At 42.3% G+C, this 14799-nt stretch overlaps 2 non-coding genes and 1 pseudogene across 2 annotated transcripts; all 3 read left to right on the forward strand.

Moving 5' to 3' along the window:
• The first annotated feature begins 6114 nt into the window (after positions 1 to 6114).
• LOC137526237 (U1 spliceosomal RNA) lies at positions 6115 to 6278 on the forward strand. Its single transcript, XR_011023078.1, has one exon. It is a non-coding gene; the product is annotated as a U1 spliceosomal RNA (small nuclear RNA).
• A 3464-nt stretch (positions 6279 to 9742) lies between these two features.
• LOC137526248 (U1 spliceosomal RNA) lies at positions 9743 to 9906 on the forward strand. The gene has a single exon (XR_011023089.1). It is a non-coding gene; the product is annotated as a U1 spliceosomal RNA (small nuclear RNA).
• A 4460-nt stretch (positions 9907 to 14366) lies between these two features.
• Positions 14367 to 14498, forward strand: LOC137526265 (U2 spliceosomal RNA; annotated as a pseudogene).
• The last annotated feature ends 301 nt before the right edge of the window (positions 14499 to 14799 follow it).

Consider the following 14799-nt stretch of genomic DNA (forward strand, 5'->3'; position numbering starts at 1 on the left):
TGTATGTATACTTACGACTCCTGCGTCTGTGTATCCAGTCATTCCGGTGGTATTGATTACAGCTATGTACGGATCAACCGCATCTGTAGTCTTCAGTGGTGTAATCAGCTAGGTAATCAGCGAGCTCCGCCACTTGCCTTTCAGGTAGCCGGCGCCTTTTGTTTTTGTAATCCACCGCTATTCAGCGAAGTCCGCCGTGCTGGCGTCTATGGTGCAGCCTGTGCAGGGTCACGTGGGCGCTCACTCCTGCTCCTCCCTTCCTGCTGACGCGTTTCGCCCCTCCCACTGGGGCTTTCTTAAAGCAGACGAAGGCTGTATGGGAATAGTAGGCTGTCTTATCAGTTCCTGGGGATGGTTTGGAGAAATGAGGGTCGCCCCCTCATGCATATTCATTGCTCACAGCGCGATCTCCACTTCCATGTCCTGCAGATTATGGATCTTGTCACTTTGCACTGGCAGATTTTGTCTACACACTTATAGATATCTGCTCTGACAGGAGAAAGAAGGGGAAGACAAAGGGATATTTGGAAGCGATTCACACCAGCAGTGTGACTGAAAATGTATATGTCACCAAGTCAAACCATGCGGACAGGTCTCATCTTCTCCTTTATGTGATTCTTATGGATTTAGTATAGCATTTAGTTCCACTCATCTCATTTCACAGAAAATAGGCTAGATTAAAGTCGGAGTTTAGTCCCTTGGGGATCAAAGTGCCCAATCTATAGATCCAGGTAGCTTCAATTTTGTACAGTTCATTTTCTATGTCGCCACCTCTATTAGACACCTTTTGTTTTATAATTCCTTTGAACCGTAGCCCTTTTGGTTGTCCATTATGAAAGTCCTGAAAATGTTGTCCCCGGGGGCTATCTTTATCTGCTTCTTCAATATTAGTGAGGTGTTCCCCAATTCTTTTTTCCTAATTTTCTTTTTGTCTTTCCTATGTAGAGTAACCCACAGGGGCACTCTATTGAGTAGACCACTCTTTCCGTTGCACCGGTTATCAAGACCCTTATCTCATACTGTTTGGTGTTTTTTGCATTTCTAAAGGACTTTGTTCTTTCTACGCATTTACAAACTTTACAGTTTCCGCAACTGAACATTTCTTTGCTCCTTGGATACTCTTGTAACCATGTGCCATTTTTTATGCTGTTGTATTCAGACCTGACCAATTCACTTTTCAAATTTTGGGCCCTCCTAGCTGTCAAAAATGGTCTCTCTCCCACATACATTTTTATTTTTTCATCTAACATCAATACATGCCAGTGTTTTTGTAGCAATTCTCTTAGACCCCCCCCCAATGGGAGCCGTATGTTGTCACTAACCTAAGTGGTTCATTGGACTTATTTCCATTATTTCCTCTTCTCATCTTTATGTTTTCTAAAATCTCCTTTCTTGGTTTTGATCTAATTCTTTCTTTTTCTTGTTCCACCAATTTACTTGGATACCCTCTTACTTCAAATCTCCTCTGCAACTGCAACTCTGGACAGATGGTGACTCCTGAAGTGGAGCAGAGTGTTGCCTGCCGTAGGCTTTCTGTAAGTTCTAGTAGTTAGTTGGTCATCTTCCTTCCTGATCATGAGATCCAGGAAGGAAATTTCTTTTTCATCCCATGTATATGTGTTACTCAAATTTCATTCATTATGATCTATGATCTAAGGCAGGGATGTCAAACCGGTCCTTCGAGGGCCGAGGTCCTCACACATTTCTGAGACAGCTCAAATTCATTGATGGGTCTGAATCAGGAAAGGTGTGGACAATCAGGTAGAACACATTCCTCTTTCTCAGTCCATCCTAAACACTGGCATGGATATGGCCCTTCAGGCCTGGAGTTCGACACCTGTGATCCAAGGAATCAACAAATGTATACAAAGTCTCTTTTGTGCCCCGCCAGACCAGGGCCACGTCATCTATGTACCTCAGCCAGAGCCTTACATGCTCCTGGAAGAGGCACATAGGGTACACATCCTGCCGCTCCCAAAGTCCCAAATGGAGGCACGCATAGGCCAGAGCGCAGGATACCCCCATTGACATGCCCCTGGCCTGGCGGTAAAAATGCCCATCAAACACAAAACAATTGTAGTTCAGGAGGAATTCCTGCTTTCCCACTTTTACAGATTTTGTACTAATAAAGACATTTGTCACTGTCCAGCTGTGCAAGTTTCTTCTGGGCCTTATTTCAGTTCCAGAATGTCCAGTGTATTTAAGCTGTGTGTTCCAAACGATGTCAGTCTACAGGATTTAAGTCTGAGGAAGGTTCTTGGTGCTTCAGTAGACTGGATTCACAGTAATAACACGTGCTATGATTGTGAACTGCAATGGGGACGGAACATAAAAGCCTTCATATAGTGAGGTAGAATAATGTGATCAGTTACAATGCAGTACTGTGAACAGGCTCATCGGATATTGACCGTGAGATGGCATGCAGAATTATTCCGCAACACAACTGATGCAAGGTCAACTACACTAATTTATTTCCATTAATAACAAAGACTGCATTATTACTCATTTACTTGATTTGTGTATTATGTAAATTCTTTATCAAACTTTACTAAACTTTATTAAACCCTCCTCCCCAAAACACACATCTCAGTTTTAATACAAAAAGCAGGATTTCTGACACTGGTACTGATTTTGTTTAAGTTTTAGTTACGCCATCATATTTTCTATTACAGACAGTCCCCTATTTACAAACAACTCCAGTTACAACATTTCAGAGATACAAAGTTGGCTTCATGTACAAAATATACCATATTTATATAAACTGTTATACGTAGTTTAAAACACTTTAAGAGCACATTCAAAACAACCAGAAAACATAGTTTATACTGTATGTCCAAATCCAAAGTTGTTTGAAAGTAAATCATTTATCTACGTTTCATGTTTAATACTTACTTTGTACAGCGCCACGGAATATGTTGGCGCTTTATAAATCAATAATAATAATAATAATACATGACTCAAGGTACAAAAAAATTCAATTTACAATCCATCTCCCAGAACAGAACCTGTCTGTAATTAGGGGACAGTATTGTTTTTCTGTGAAGAATAAAGATCAGAGGTGTCCAGCATTTTTGGGACTGCACTAAGCAAATATAAATCTCACCAGTTTTAAATGCTGGTGAGTGTTCAAAGCAGCCGATTTTTAAATCTCCTAATTCAATCTTCACAGCACAGCCAGGCAATTATTAGCTCTTCCAGCAATGTGAGAAAGAACTGGTTTGGATGACTTTTTCTCATACTGGCCCATATGCAATTTACTTTTTCACCTGAGTTTTCTCCCAGGTGATATTTTCACAACTTCTAAATAAAATGCCTTTTAAATCGCCAGCAAGCAAACAAATACGCAAAATAATTTTGACAGTACTTTTTCACCTACTTTCTGGTCATGTTGCCATTGCAAAGTGCTAAAAAGTTATTTAAATTGAAGCTGAAAATGTTTCTCCTAGGAGAAAACTCAGGAGAAAAAAAATTGCATATGGGCCACTGAGTTTCTTCTTCTCTATGCAGTTACAGGTTTTGGAAGAATGGAAGCAATTCTATTTGGCAAGATGAGGGCAGATGAGTGAGAGACTAAAGAAATAGCCCCTTTGTTATCTAAAATGTTTTTCTCACTTTTCCTATTTTGTGTATAAAAAAGGTAAAAGTTTGAGAGATGTTTTGGTGAGGGCAGATATCAAGGATAAAACATGGGAAGGGGTGGGAAGGGTATCCCGTCTTTGTCCCGAGGAGGATGGGTACCTTCCCTTGTCTTAGCTGCCAGAACTGTCCAAGCCTCCTTAGAGGTGACCATGTCATCCACCCCATTAAAAGGAAAAAAATTAATGGAAATTTTTTATGTGCCACTTAGAGATCGCCCAAACGGTTCGCCAGCGGACAGTTCCCGGTGAATTTCCACTGTTCGCGTTCTCCGCGAACAGCTGAAAGGCTTTATGGAGATGAAAATTTCATTTTTCAGCACGACCTTGCACCTTCTCACAGTGCCAAAACCACTGGTAAATGGTTTACGGACCATGGTATTACTGTGCTCAATTGGCCTGCCAACTCTCCTGACCTGAACCCCATAGAGAATCTGTGGGATATTGTGAAGAGAAAGTTGAGAGACGCAAGACCCAACACTCTGGATGAGCCTAAGGCCGCTATCGAAGCATCCTGGGCCTCCATAACACCTGAGCAGTGCCACAGGCTGATTGCCTCCATGCCACGCCGCATTGAAGCAGTCATTTCTGCAAAAGGATTACTGACCAAGTATTGAGTGCATAATTGAACATAATTATTTGAAGGTTGACTTTTTTTGTTTTAAGTGTACAAGATACAGAGGCGCCAAAAGAATAAAAGGTAATTAAATGAACTTAAAAAACCAACTGGTTAAACAGAGGAGGCAGCGGTGGTCTTACCCCCTCCAAACAGACACAGGCAAGGACTGCGATTCAGACAGTCAACAATTTATTCGCTGATATAATACAGATGCTGTGACTCCTACTGTATTTTGCCTGAGGAAGCGGGATGTATGGCCCGTGAAACGCGTTGCATTGTTTTTTGGAGTTCCGAATAAATTGTTGACTGTCTGAATCGCAGTCCTTGCCTGTGTCTGTTTGGAGGGGGTAAGACCACCGCTGCCTCCTCTGTTTAACCAGTTGGTTTTTTAAGTTCATTTAATTACCTTTTATTCTTTTGGCGCCTCTGTATCTTGTACACTGCATTGAGTCCACCCTGGGTGGAGGGTTGTTACCCTATTTTCCTGTCTACAGAGAGCGACTTTTTATTCCTGAGTGGGGTCAGGATTGTTCACCCCACCTGCCTATACAGTGGTTGCCTATTGGTAACCCTGGTTTGTAAGTATAATTTTAACTTCTCATTTATTTTGTTGTCCCCAAGACAAATTACACTATTGGGGCTCTTGGTGTCCCTCTGCTTTATTTTTTTGTTTTAAAAACGCTTTTCTTTTATTGGTCGGAGGAAATATGCTAATTTTTTTTATAGGAATTTTGGGTTTTCATGAGCTGTATGCCAAAATCATCAATATTAAAACAATAAAAGGCTTGAACGACTTCAGTTGTAGTGTAATGAATGTAAAAAATATGAAAGTCTAATGTTTATCAGTACATTACAGAAAATAATGAACTTTATCACAAAATGCTAATTTTTTGAGAAGATCCTGTACATTGGCTATCATTCATAAAGCATTTCCGCATGCGGAAATGCTAAAAACAGCTGACTTTACCGACCACTCGGCAAAGTCAGCATTCATAAAGGCTCTTTCCGCATGAAAAAATGACACTAACGAGCAGAGTGATAAATCACCGCCTTGTGCGGTGATTATCGGAACAAATGTAGCAAAATGTTCATTCATGAAGAACACCGCAAGCGGTGTCAGGTCGGGAAGTCCCGCTCCCTCTGATGTGGCGATACCAATGCAAGTGAATGGAGACACACAGACCTCCCAGGCAGCTGCAGCAGAGCGGAACACGGAGAAATGTATCAACTCTGCAGCTTCTGTGTCTCCACCTGCCTACCGCCTGCCTATCGCCAGCCTAGTTCGGGGAATCTCCGCAGTGCTACCGCACATGGATACTTTTCTGTGAATGCCCACCCAGAAGTCTAAAATACCGCCAGCGGTGTTTTCCCGCACTGATTCCCCTTACCGACAGCCTCTTTATGAATGATAGCCATTGTATGGAAAAGTCACGCAAGATGGGATTTTGCTTCCTGCTACTACAACAGAGAGGACTATAGCGTAATGTGAGCCATGGAAGGCAGGCAAGTACACACAGCTGCAGTAAGAGGCTTGCTATGAAGACAGCAGCACTTCCAATTGTTACAGAGCTCAGTCTTTTGTCCATAACAGGAGTCGGGGGCGGGAGCTTGACTGACGTCATGTTATTCAAATATCCTCGTTGCCCCAGTGCACTCTGGGAAAGTGACATATTTACACAGACTTGATGTTTAGATCTAATTCTTACTAATGTTCAGTGTAGCAGAGTATGCTGCATTACGGGTATGTGGACTGTGAGAAAGTACAATCAAGATAAAATGCTCTTTTACCAGTTATAAAGTCTCCCTCTGTTCAGTAGTGTGTGTCCTAACCAGCGACCTCCCTCAGTGTGCCAACAACTCATACTTACCTGGCAGGGGAGACACCATGATCACGAAGGTGGTTCTCCCAGGGTGAGGCTCATCCATTGCACTCCGGGTGGGTTGACCCCTGCGATTTCCCCAAATGCGGGAAACTCGACTGCATAATTTGTGGTAGTGGGGGACTGCGTTCGCGCTTTCCCCTGATCAGTGCTGGTTAATAATAGCATTAAGAAATAGGGAAGTGGAGTATAGTACTGTGTTAGCCATTAGAAAAAGGAAGACGGTTTCAATCAGGATAATACCATATGATGGCTACGTTAGCAGAAAAGCAGTAAGCTTGTGGCTATGAAGCCTTCCTCAGACTTGATTCCTAAATACTGACATCATTTAGACTCAGAACCCACAGCTTATATATGTTACGGCCAGAACCCGAAGTGTGGCCACTTCGCGTTCTGGCCGGCCACTTCGGGTTCTGGCCGGCCAAAGTGCGAACTGGCCGCTGCGCTGCGGCCAATGTGAGGAATGAAATGTTTCCCCTCGCAAGATTAATGTGTTTTTCTGGCCGTCTCTGGCCAAATGTAGCAAAAAGTTAGTTTAGTTAATGATATGAAGCCGGCGGCAATTAGCGGCTAAAGCCGCCGGCTTCAGCTATCTCTCCTCCCCCTGCCTCTCTTTCTCCTATGGGCGCTGCGGGAGGTGTGGGGGGGGGGGGACACGCGAGTCCCCCCAGAGTCGTACCGTGGCTGCAGGGAAGCAGAGCGGGGAGGCTGCAGACATCGCTTCTGCCAGCATCCGCTCGGCAGGAATGGCAGGATTGCCTGCCATGACGAATGACTCTGGGGGACACATGTCCCCCCCCTCATCCGGCTGCTAGTATTGGGGAGGAGAGGAGGCAGGGGGGAGGAGAGAGAACGGAAGCCGCCAGGTTCATTTTATTAAATTTTAAAACTTTTTGCAACATTTGGCCAGAGACGGCCAGAAAACACATTAATCTTGCGAGGGGAAACATTCCATTTCTAACATTGGCCGCAGCGCAGCGGCCAGTTCGCACTTTGGCCGGCCAGAACCCGAAGTGGCCGGCCAGAACGCAAAGTGGCCACACTTCGGGTTCTGGCCGTAACATATACACTGGACATATTGTCACTGTCCAGCTGTGCAAGTTTCTTCTGGGCCATAGTTCAGTTTCAGAATGTCCAGTGTATTTAAGCTGTGTGTTCCAAACGATGTCAGTCTACAGGATTTAAGTCTGAGGAAGATTCTGGGTGCTTCAGTAGACTGGATTCACAGTAATAACACACATGCTATGATTGTGAACTGCAATGGGGACTGAACATAAAAGCTTTCATATAGCGAGGTAGAATAATGTGATCAGTACAGTGGAGTACTGTGAACAGGCTCATCGAATATTGACCTTGAGATGGCATGCAGAATTATTCCGCAACGTCAACTACACTAATTTATTTCCATTAATAACAAAGACTGCATTATTACTCATTTACTTGATTTGTGTATTACGTAAATTCTTGCAACTTTATTAAACCCTCCTCCCCAACACACACATCTCGGTTTCAATACAAAAAGCAGGATTTCTGACACTGGTACTGATTTTGTTTAAGTTTTAGTTACGCCATCAGATTTTCTATTACAGACAGTCCCCTATTTACAAACAACTCCAGTTACAACATTTCAGAGATACAAAGTTGTCTTCATGTACAAAATATACCATATTTGTATAAACTGTTATAAATAGTATAAAAAAACACTTTAAAAGCTAATTCAAAACAACCAGAAAACAGTTTATACTATATGTTGCCGAAAGTAAATAATTTATCCACGTTTCGACATGTTTAATACATGACTCAACTTTAGAATCAAAATCAGAATCCTTTTATTTCGCCAAGCATGACTGCGTCAAGCCTGGAATTGGGTTTGGCACGATGGAGCGGTACATAGACAGAAAGGCAGGAAAAACGTCAGAAAGAAAAACTTACAAACAAATTCAATTTACAATCCATCTCCCAGAATGGAACCTGTTTGTAATTAGGGGACAGTATTGTGTTTCTGTGAAGATTAAAGATCAGAGGTGTCCAGCATTTTTGGGACTGCACTAAGCAAATATAAATCTCACCCGTTTAAAATGCTGGTGAGAGTTAAAACCAGGCAATTTTCTCCTAATTCAATCTTCACAGCACAGCCAGGCAATTATTAGCTCTTCCAGCAGTGTAAGAAAGAACTGGTTTGGATGACTTTTTCTCATACTGGCCCATATGCAATTCACTTTTTCACCTTGCGTCTCTCAACTTTCTCTTCACAATATCCCACAGATTCTCTATGGGGTTCAGGTCAGGAGAGTTGGCAGGCCAATTGAGCACAGTAATACCATGTTCAGTAAACCATTTACCAGTGGTTTTGGCACTGTGAGCAGGTGCCAGGTCGTGCTGAAAAATGAAATCTTCATCTCCATAAAGCTTTTGCCAGGACAGGCAGGTTAAAAGCTCATTCAAAACAACCAGAAAACATAGTTTATACTATACGTTGCCGAAAGTAAGTAATTTATCCACGTTTCACCATGTTTAATACATGACTCAATTTACAAACAAATTCAATTTACAATCAATCTCCCAGAACAGAACCTGTTTGTAAGTAGGGGACAGTATTTAGTTTCTGTGAAGATTAAAGATCAGAGGTGTTCAGCATTTTTGGGACTGCACTAAGCAAATATAAATCTCACCCGTTTTAAATGCTGGTGAGTGTTAAAACCAGACGATTTTCTCATTCAATTTTCACAGCACAGCCAGGCAATTATTAGCTCTTCCAGCAGTGTGAGAAAGAACTGGTTTGGATGACTTTTTCTCATACTGGCACATATGCAATTCACTTTTTTACCTGAGTTTTCTCCCAGGTGATATTTTCACAAATTCTAAATAAAATGCCTTTTAAATCGCCAGCAAGCAAACAAATACACAAAATAATTTTGACAGTACTTTTTCACCTACTTTCTGGTACTTTTGCCATTGCAAAGTGCTAAAAAGTTATTTAAATTGAAGCTGAAAATTTTCCTCCTAGACCTAGAAGAAAACTTAGGAGAAAAAAATTGCATATAGGCCACTGAGTTTTTTCTGCTCTATGCAGTTACAGGTTTTGGAAGCATGAAAGCAATTCTATTTGGCAAAACGAGGGCAGATGAGTGAGAGACTAAAGAAATAGCCCCTTTGTTATCTAAAATATTTTTCTCACTTTTCCTCTTTTGTGTATAATAAAAGGTAAAAGTTTGAGAGATGTTTTGGTGAGGGCAAGTAGGCACAGCTGCAGTAAGAGGCTTGCTATGAAGGCAGCAGCACTTCCAATTGTTACAGAGCTCAGTCTTTTGTCCATAACAGGAGTCGTGGTCTTTTGTCCTTAACGGGGCGGGAGCTTGACTGACGTCATGTTATTCAAATATCCTCGTTGCCCCAGTGCACTCTGGGAAAGTGACATATTTACACAGACTTGATGTTTAGATCTAATTCTTACTAATGTTCAGTGCAGCAGAGTATGCTGCTTTATGGGTATGTGGACTGTGTGAAAGTACAATCCAGATAAAAAGCTCTTTTACCAGTTATAAAGTCTCCCTCTGTTGAGTAGGGTGTGTCCTAACCAGCAACCTCCCTCAGTGTGCCAACAACTCATACTTACCTGGCAGGGGAGACACCATGATCACGAAGGTGGTTCTCCCAGGGTGAGGCTCATCCATTGCACTCCGGGTGGGTTGACCCCTGCGATTTCCCCAAATGCGGGAAACTCGACTGCATAATTTGTGGTAGTGGGGGACTGCGTTCGCGCTTTCCCCTGATCATTGCTGGTTAATAATAGCATTAAGAAATGGGGAAGTGGAGTATAGTACTCTGCTAGCCATTAGAAAAAGCAAGATGTTTTGAATCAGGATAATACCATATGATGGCTACGTTAGCAGAAAAGCAGTAAGCTTGTGGCTATGAAGCCTTCCTCAGACTTGATTCCTAAATACTGACATCATTTAGACTCAGAACCCTCAGCTTATATACACTGGACATATTGTCACTGTCCAGCTGTGCAAGTTTCTTCTGGGCCATAGTTCAGTTCCAGAATGTCCAGTGTATTTAAGCTGTGTGTTCCAAACGATGTCAGTCTACAGGATTTAAGTCTGAGGAAGATTCTGGGTGCTTCAGTAGACTGGATTCACAGTAATAACACACGTGCTATGATTGTGAACTGCAATGGGGACTGAACATAAAAGCTTTCATATAGCGAGGTAGAATAATGTGATCAGTACAGTGGAGTACTGTGAACAGGCTCATCGAATATTGACCGTGAGATGGCATGCAGAATTATTCCGCAACGTCAACTACACTAATTTATTTCCATTAATGTCAAAGACTGCATTATTACTTATTTAATTCATTTATCTATTCTGTAAATTCTTGCAACTTTATTAAACCCTCCTCGCCAACACACACATCTCATTTTCAATACAAAAAAGCAGGATTTCTGACACTGGTACTGATTTTGTTTAGGTTTTAGTTACGCCATCAAATTTTCTATTACAGACAGTCCCCTATTTACAAACAACTCCAGTTACAACATTTCAGAGATACAAAGTTGGCTTCATGTACAAAATATACCATATTTATATAAACTGTTATAAGTAGTTTATAAACACTTTAAAAGCACATTCAAAACAACCAGAAAACACAGTTTATACTGTATGTCCAAATCCAGAGTTGTCTGAAAGTAAATCTTTTATCTTCATCATGTTTAATACATGACTCAACTTACAAACAAATTCAATTTACAATCCATCTCCCAGAATGGAACCTGTCTGTAAGTAGGGGACAGTATTGTGTTTCTGTGAAGAATAAAGATCAGAGGTGTCCAGCATTTTTGGGACTGCACTAAGCAAATATATATCTCACCAGTTTGAAATGCTGGTGAGTGTTAAAACCAGCCGATTTTTAAATCTCCTAATTCACTTTTCACAGCACAGCCAGGCAATTATTAGCTCTTCCAGCAGTGTGAGAAAGAACTGGTTTGGATGATTTTTTCTCATACTGGCCCATATGCAATTCACTTTTTCACCTGAGTTTTCTCCCAGGTGATATTTTCACAACTTCTAAATAAAATGCCTTTTAAATCGCCAGCAAGCAAACAAATAATCAAAATTATTTTGTCAGCACTTTTTCACCTACTTTTTTGGTACTTTTTCCATTGCAAAGTGCTAAAAAGTTATTTAAATTGAAGTTGAAAATTTTTCTCCTAGGAGAAAACTCAGGAGAAAAAAAAAATTGCATATACAGGATTTTCTAAAAAAAATAGCATATTGTGATAAAGTTCATTATTTTCTGTAATGTACTGATAAACAGACTTTCATATATTTTATTACACACAACTGAAGTAGTTCAAGCATTTTATTGTTTTAATATTGATGATTTTGGCATACAGCTCATGAAAACCCCAAATTCCTGTCTCAAAAAATTAGCATATTTCATCCGACCAATAAAAGAAAAGTGTTTTTAAAACAAAAAAAGTCAACCTTCAAATAATTATGTTCAGTTATGCACTCAATACTTGGTCGGGAATCCTTTTGCAGAATGACTCCTTCAATGCGGCGTGGCATGGAGGCAATCAGCCTGTGGCACTGCTCAGGTGTTATGGAGGCCCAGGATGCTTCGATAGCGGCCTTAAGCTCATCCAGAGTGTTGGGTCTTGCGTCTCTCAACTTTCTCTTCACAATATCCCACAGATTCTCTATGGGGTTCAGGTCAGGAGATTTGGCAGGCCAATGGAGCACAGTAATACCATGGTCAGTAAACCATTTACCAGTGGTTTTGGCACTGTGAGCAGGTGCCAGGTCGTGCTGAAAAATGAAATCTTCATCTCCATAAAGCTTTTGCCAGGCTAGGCAGGTTAAAAGCTCATTCAAAACAACCAGAAAACATAGTTTATACTATACGTTGCCGAAAGTAAGTAATTTATCCACGTTTCACCATGTTTAATACATGACTCAACTTACAAACAAATTCAATTTACAATCAATCGCCCAGAACAGAACCTGTTTGTAAGTAGGGGACAGTATTTTGTTTCTGTGAAGAATAAAGATCAGAGGAGTCCAGCATTTTTGGGACTGCACTAAGCAAATATAAATCTCACCCGTTTTAAATGCTGGTGAGTGTTAAAACCAGACGATTTTCTCATTCAATTTTCACAGCACAGCCAGGCAATTATTAGCTCTTCCAGCAGTGTGAGAAAGAACTGGTTTGGATGACTTTTTCTCATACTGGCCCATATGCAATTCACTTTTTCACCTGAGTTTTCTCCCAGGTGATATTTTCACAAATTCTAAATAAAATGCCTTTTAAACTGCCAGCAAGCAAACAAATACTCAAAATTATTTTGACAGTACTTTTTCACCTACTTTCTGGTACTGTTGCCATTGCAAAGTGCTAAAAAGTTATTTAAATGGAAGCTGAACATGTTTTTCCTAGGAGAAAACTCAGGAGAAAAAAAATTGCATATGGGCCACTGAGTTTTTTCTCCTCTATGCAGTTACAGGTTTTGGAAGCATGGAAGCAATTCTATTTGGAAAAATGAGGGCAGATGAGTGAGAGACTAAAGAAATAACCCCTTTGTTATCTAAAATGTTTTTCTCACTTTTCCTATGTTGTATATAAAAAAGGTAAAAGTTTGAGAGATGTTTTGGTGAGGGCAGATATCAAGGATAAAACATGGGAGGGGAGCCTCCTTAGAGGTGACCATGTCATCCACCCCATTAAAAGGAAAAAATTAATGGACATTTTTTATGTGCCACTTAGAGATGGCCAGAACGGTTCGCCAGCGGACAGTTCCCGATGAATTTCCGCTGTTCGTGTTCTCCGCCTCCTATACATCATCATGGAGCCAAATTTTGTCCCCTTACCTCACAGTTTCACTTCCCCAAGCCCCCTGCAGCCGTCCTGTGCCCTCAGCGCTCTTCAAGTGTGCTCCGGTCCCCACCACTGCTTAGTTTAGCTTTCGGCCGACAGAGTCGACCCCCAGCAACCTGTACTCTTCTTTGCATTCCCGCTGTCATACGCAGGCGCAGTACGGGGACCGTTGCACACTTGAGGAGCGGCGAGGGCACAGGACGGCTGCAGAGGGCTTGGGGAAGCCCCAGGTAAGTAAAACTTTTTTTTTTTGCCCAGGGTTAAGGTTCACTTTAAATTGTCTTCCAGTGGATCATCTGTGAAGTGTGCCATTCTTTTCTACAAATTGGCCTCGATTCATAAAGCATTCCCGCATTCGGAAATGCAGAAAACCTCACTTTACCGACCACACAGCAAAATATGTATTCATAAAGGCTTTTTCCGCATGAAAAGCCGACATTCGCGAGCAGAGTGATCAATCACCGCCTTGCGCGGTGATTATCATAGCAAAAGTAACAAATGTCAATTCATAAAGATTAGAGGTAGCGGTATGCGGACGGGTATTACCGCTACCTCTGATGTGGCGAGAAGCGTGCGGAATACAGTGCAGTGAATGGGACAGACCTCCCAAGCAGGTGCAGAGAGAACACCGCACGGAGGGATTCCGCCTGCTTCTCCTGTTTCCGCATGTCTCCCGACAGCCTAACGCCTGCCTACAGCGGAATATCTCCGCACGCCTGTCACAAGTAGCAAAATTTTTATGAATTACCACCCTGAAGGCGGAAATACCGACAGCGGTGTTTCCCCGCTCGACGTTACCTTCCCGACAGCACTTTTATGAATCGAGGCCTTTGTAGGCATAAGTAGCATATACATTGTACGGAAAAATCATGCAAGATGGGATTTTGCTCCCTGCTACTACAACAGAGAGGACGATAGGGTAAGGTGAGCCATGTGTGGCGGGCAAGTACGCACAGCTGCAGTAAGAGGCTTGCTATGAAGGCAGCAGCACTTCCCATTGTTACAGAGCTCAGTCTTTTGTCCATAACAGGAGTCGGGGGCGGGAGATTGACTGATGTCATGTTATTCAAATATCCTTGTTGCCCCAGTGCACTCTGGGAAAGTGACATATTCACACAGAATTGATGTTTAGATCTAATTCTTACTAATATTCAGTGCAGCAGAGTATGCTGCATTACAGGTATGTGGACTGTGTGAAAGTACAATCCAGATAAAATGCTCTTTTACCAATTATAAAGTCTCCCTCTGTTAAGTAGAGTGTGTCCTAACCAGCGACCTCCCTCAGTGTGCCAACAACTCATACTTACCTGGCAGGGGAGACACCATGATCACGAAGGTGGTTCTCCCAGGGTAATCGTTTCTCGGCCTTTTGGCTAAGATCAAGTGTAGTATCTGTTCTTGAAATTTTTGGGGGGACCTGGAAGGATGGCACTGTGGCAGGGTGTCCTTCCTGGTCGTAATTCCCAGGAGTTGATGGAATGGATCTATACCATGGTCGAGGCTGAATGGCTGAGGGCTTTGCTTAGGCGTACTGCCCCTGGAAGTGGCGCTCCAGGTGCACCCGAAAAAACCTGAGATGTGGCAGATCTCAGGCGGAAGTAGGGTGCTTTGGTCTGTACTGCCCATATGCAAAACCAACTAACGCAGCTCCCCGGCCTTTTGGCTAGGGAGAGTGCGGAATTTTTATCACTCCGGCCGCAAGGTCGGGGCCAGCTTGCTGGCACGGGGACTTCGGTTCCCACCCGGCTCCCTCTCGGGGGAGCCACCCAGACCATGTGGACACGGT

This window comes from Hyperolius riggenbachi, chromosome 7, assembly GCF_040937935.1.
Source record: "Hyperolius riggenbachi isolate aHypRig1 chromosome 7, aHypRig1.pri, whole genome shotgun sequence".
In the NCBI taxonomy this organism is placed as follows: domain Eukaryota; kingdom Metazoa; phylum Chordata; class Amphibia; order Anura; family Hyperoliidae; genus Hyperolius; species Hyperolius riggenbachi.